We start from the raw sequence: 5,648 nt of genomic DNA on the forward strand, positions 1-5,648 counted from the left end.
AAACCCGCTCACGTTCCCTATTGGTGGGTGAACAATCCAACACTTAGTGAATCGCCTTCACAATGATAGGAAGAGCCGACATCGAAGGATCAAAAGCAACGTCATATGAACGCTTGCGCCTGACGATTATCCTGTAGTAACACCGGCCTCTGGCTTCAAATTCCGAAGGTCTAAAGGATCGATAAGCCACGCTTTCACGGTTCGTATTCGTCTTGAAATCAAACGAGCTTTTACCCTTTTGTTCCACACGGATTTGTTCTCGTTGAGCTCATCTTAGGACACTGCGTTATCTTTTGGATGTACCGCGACAAACTCCCACGACAATGTCTTCCGCGGATCAGCCGGCCGAAGCCGGCCTTGAGTCAAAGAGGGCCGTGCCCTTCTCAGATTCAGAATAAGTAAAATAACGTTAAAAGTAGTGATATTTCAATTTCGCCCGAGCTCCCACTTATCCTACACCTCTCAAGTCATTTCACAAAGTCGGACTAAAGTCAAGCTCAACGGGTCTTCTTTCCCGCTGATTACATGGCCCGTTCCTTGTTGTGGTTTCAGCTGGATAGTGAAGCGGGGCGGTGGGAATCTCGTTAATCCATTCATGCGCGTCACTAATTAGATGACGAGGCATTTGGCTACCTTAAAGAGTCATAGTTACTCCCCCGTTTACGCGCGGTTGAATTTCTTCACTTTGACATTGAGCCTTTGGTAAATCACATTGCGTGAGCATCCGAGAACCATCGCAATGCTTTGTTTTAATTAAACAGTCGGATTCCCCTTGTCCGTACCAGTTCTGGTCGACTGTTCGTCATGGGAAGGCCCCGAGGAGCCGTTCGATCCGTCCCCGGCGCGCGGCGACCCGCTCTCGTATGCGGAGGGCAGCTCAGGCAGTGCGCCGGCAGCCGACAGGTTCAGGGCTGGGACCCGTGCACCCAGCCGAGAGCCAATCCTTTTCCGAGGTTCGGATCCATTTGCCGACTTCCCTTGCCTACATTGTTCCATTGACGGGCTGTTTCGCCAGAACCTGATGCAGTTATGAGTATGCGGCGGCGCGGACGGCTTTCGGTCCTCCGGATTTCAAGGGCCGCCGAGGCTGCCGGACACCACGCGACGTGCGGTGCTCTTCCGGCCGCTGGACCTACCTCCGGCTGAGCCGTTTCCAGGAGTGGGCAGGCCGTTAAACGAAAAGATAACTCTTCCGAGGCCCCGCGACGTCTCCGGAACTCTAACGTTGCCGTCGACGCGTCCGGTTCAGGTACAACGATTCCTTTCGAAGCTCATATTTGGACGCGCTGTCAGACGGACTTCCCACTCTTAGGATCGACTAACCCGCTGCAAGTGCCGTTCATGGAACCTTTCCCTCTTCGGCCTTCAAAGTTCTCATTTGAATGTTGCTACTACCACCAAGGTCACGCACGACGGCGCTCCGCCGAGCTCGCGCCCCGGAGTTTGCGGCGACCGCCGCCCTCCTACTCATCGGGGCCTGGCCCTTGCCCCGACAGCCGGGTATAGGTCGCGCGCCAGCGCCATCCATTTTCGGGCTAATTGATTGGCGGTGAGTTGTTACACACTCCTTAGCAGTTCGACTTCGCAGCCCGCAATCCTGCTTGTCTTAATCGACCAACACCCTTTGTGGGTTCTAGGTTATGCGTTGAGGCACCGTAACCCGGCTTCGGTTCATCCCATCGCGATTACGCTTACCAAAATGCCCACTTGGAGCTCTCGATTCGTGGCGCGGCTCAACAAGCAACGCGTGTCCTACCTATTTAAAGTTTGAGAATAGGTCGAGGCGTTTGCCCCGATACCTCTAATCATTGGCTTTACGATAGAACTCGCTAAGGCTCCGGCTATCACGAAACCGGAGGAACCAGCTACTAGACAGTTCGATTAGTCTCCTTCTCCCCAAGTCAGACGAACGATTTGCATCGGTGTCGCTGAGCCTCCACGCATTTCTGGCTTCCTTGCTTTCAGGGCGCAGTTCACCATCTTTGGTCCCGGCAGGCATGCTCTCCTCAGACCCTTCTCGGAAGATCAAGGTCGGTCGGCGGTGCACCCGCAGGATCCATAATCAGCTTCCTTGCGCCTTACGGGTTTTCTAGCCCGTTGACTCGCTTTTATGTCGAGACTCCTTGGTCCGTGTTTCAAGACGGGCCGAATGGGAAACCGGAGGCCGACGCCCGGAGCGCAGGTGCGAAGCACGCCGAGCGGCGCGTGCTGAATCCACGATCGAGGCGACGCGTCTCCACGGGCGTATCAAGGCCAGGCTTGGGCCGCCGCCACGACGCGTCGGTCCACGCCCGAGCCGATCAGCGGACCGGCTCTCGCCGTTCCACATCCGACCGGGGCATCATAACCCCATCCGCTTCCCTCCCGACAATTTCAAGCACTCTTTGACTCTCTTTTCAAAGTCCTTTTCATCTTTCCCTCGCGGTACTTGTTATTCTCGGTCTCTCGCCCGTATTTAGCCTTGGACGGAATTTACCGCCCGATTGGGGCTGCATTCCCCAACAACCCGACTCGTAAACGGACGCCTCGTGGTGCGGCAGGGTCAGGCGACAGGGGCTCTCACCCTCTCCGCGCCCCTTTCCGGGGACTTGCCCCCGTCCGTCCTTCGAGGACCTTCTCGGACTTCAATTCGGACGCCGATGGCGACCGATTCTCAAGCAGGCTTTTCCGGTTCGCTCGCCGTTACTGGGGAATCCTGGTAAGTTTCTTTCCTCCGCTTATTGATATGCTTAAACTCAGCGGGTAATCCCGCCTGACACAAGGTCGCGATACGAGCACCGTCCTTACCGATGCCGAAAGGTTCAAGGTCTCTCGATCGTGGACGCTCGAACGAGGTTGCTTACAGCGTACCACCGATCGTCGCGACGATGATGTCGTCGGACTCAATTTAGCCAACCAGCGGGTGTGACGCACGGGAGGCCAATTTCCGCCCGCAGTCAACCGAGGCTCGAGGCTCGCTCATGGTTGGATGGGGCGACGATGCGTGACACCCAGGCAGACGTGCCCTCGGCCTAATGGCAGGGCGCAACGCGTTCAAAGGCTCGATGGTTCACGGGATTCACGAATTCACACAAGTATCGCATTTCGCTACGTTCTTCGTCGATGCGAGGCCGAGATATCCGTTGCCGAGTCGTTACGTATATTTGCGACAAGAGAACAGCATCAACTGAAGCACCGACACGCAGGCAGTGCGGCGACGAAGACGTGCCTTTTTCGTTTCGATTCGCTTGGCGCGATTCGCGCCAGGGTTTATTCGTTTTGCCTCGAAGAGTTGATCCACATCTCACCCACCCGACAGGCGGAGGGACGACGAGACTGGCCGCTCCGAGACACAGGGGTGGCGAGGGCGATGCACCGCACCACCACCTCCGGTGTTGTTTGCAACTCGTTCGCGGGTCGTTCTGCTAACAGAGTTTCCACAGATGATCCTTCGCAGGTTCACCTACGGAAACCTTCTCCTTCCTCCTAAATGATGGGTTGATGGACTTCTCGCGACGTCGCGGGCAGCGAACCGCCCGTCGCTATGATCGAACACTTCACCGGACCATTCAATCGGTAGGGCGACGGGCGGTGTGTACAAAGGCAGGGGACGTAGTCAGCGAGCTGATGACTCGCGCTTACTAAAGGAATTCCTCGTTGAAGACCAACAATTGCAATGATCTATCCCCATCACGATGAAATTTCAAGATTACGGGCCTGTCGGCCAGGCTATAGACTCGTTGAATACATCGATTAGCTGGCGCGTGCGGCCGGAACATCTGGGCATCACCAGACCTATTGCCTCAAACTTCCTTGGCCTAAAGGCCATAGTCCCTCTAAGAAGCTAGCCACGGAGGATCACCTCCGTGTAGCTGAATAGCAGGCTGAGTCTCGTTCGTTAACAGATTAACGGGACAAATCGCTCCACCAACTAAGAACGGCCATGCACCACCACCCATAGAATCAAGAAAGAGCTCCGGTCATCAATCCTTACTATATGCGGACACTGGTAAGTTTCCCGTGTTAGTCAAATTAAGCCGCGAGGCTCCTCCTGGTGGTGCCCTTCCGTCAATTCCTTTAAGTTTCAGCCTTGCGACCATACTCCCCGGAACCCAAAGACTTTGATTTCTCATAAGGTGGCGGAGTCTAAAAGCAACATCCGCCGATCCCTGGTCGGCATCGTTTATAGTTGAGACTAGGACATATCGATCGTCTTCGAGCCCCAACTTTTTCTTGATTAATGAAAACATCCGGCAGCAATGCTTTCCGCAGTTGTTCTTTCATAAATCCAAGAATTTCACCTCGACTATAAATGAATGCTGACATACCATTAATCATTACTCCGATCCGAGGCCAACACAATAGGATCAATCCTGATGTTATCCCATGCTAATGTATACAAGCGTAGGCCTGCTTTGGCCTCTAATTTCTTCAAAGTAACGGCGCCGGAGGAACGGCCCGCCAATTAAGGCCAGGGCGCATCGCCGGCAGTAGGGACAAGCAGACCGGTGCTCACCGTGAGGCGGACCAGCCGACCCACCCCTAAGTCAACTACGAGCTTTTTGCTGCAACAACTTAAATATACGCTATTGGAGCTGGAATTACCGCGGCTGCTGGCACAGACTTGCCCTCAATGGATCCTCGTTAAGGGATTTAGATTGTACTCATTCCAATTACCAGACTCATAGAGCCCGGTATTGTTATTTATTGTCACTACCTCCCCGTGTCAGGATTGGGTAATTTGCGCGCCTGCTGCCTTCCTTGGATGTGGTAGCCGTTTCTCAGGCTCCCTCTCCGGAATCGAACCCTAATTCTCCGTCACCCGTCACCACCATAGTAGGCCACTATCCTACCATCGAAAGTTGATAGGGCAGAAATTTGAATGATGCGTCGCCGGCACAAAGGCCGTGCGATCCGTCGAGTTATCATGAATCATCAGAGCAGCGGGCAAAGCCCGCGTCGACCTTTTATCTAATAAATGCATCCCTTCCAGAAGTCGGGGTTTGTTGCGTATTGGCTCTAGAATTACTACGGTTATCCGGTAGCAAATACCATCAAACAAACTATAACTGATTTAATGAGCCATTCGCGTTTCACAGTCTGAATTTGTTCATACTTACACATGCATGGCTTAATCTTTGAGACAAGCATATGACTACTGGCGGATCAACCAGGTAGCATTCCTCCGCGACGTCGGCACTGCAGGCCCTCAACATGCCCGTGAGCTACGAAGAGGTCATAACGAGCACGAGCATCGTCCGTGTCAAGAGACAAAATGCATAGGCATCGAGAGATGAGGGCCTGAACCCTACTCTCAAAATATTTTCCGCATCCGAAGCACGATCGAGCACCAGTGCACCGACGAGGCCACGCCGATTTAAGGGGCGCACTCGGGACAAGGCACGATTGAGGTCCACCACGCACCCGAAGGGCACGGGATGGAGAAGGGACGGCAACACATCCATAATTCCATCTGGCTTAGGTACGCAGCGGGATCCCGATCGCACCTTGAGTTCGATTACAACAAGGGGACTTAATGAAGAGGAGTGCGGATCGACAGTTCGATGCGAGTAGCATGGAGCCTGCCAATACACAACCAAAACGCCACTCATATGCCTATTGCGTACTAGTAGTAGCGCCCACGCACACCGCCAACAGCCCCCAACCGA

At 54.1% G+C, this 5,648-nt stretch overlaps 2 pseudogenes; one reads left to right on the forward strand and one right to left on the reverse strand.

Moving 5' to 3' along the window:
• The first annotated feature begins 1,035 nt into the window (after positions 1-1,035).
• On the forward strand, positions 1,036-4,302 carry LOC105765814 (uncharacterized; annotated as a pseudogene).
• LOC128036909 (5.8S ribosomal RNA) lies at positions 2,985-3,134 on the reverse strand (annotated as a pseudogene).
• Positions 4,303-5,648: the final 1,346 nt, after the last annotated feature.

The sequence above is a fragment of the Gossypium raimondii genome, unplaced genomic scaffold (genome assembly GCF_025698545.1).
Source record: "Gossypium raimondii isolate GPD5lz unplaced genomic scaffold, ASM2569854v1 Contig00080, whole genome shotgun sequence".
Lineage (NCBI taxonomy): Eukaryota > Viridiplantae > Streptophyta > Magnoliopsida > Malvales > Malvaceae > Gossypium > Gossypium raimondii.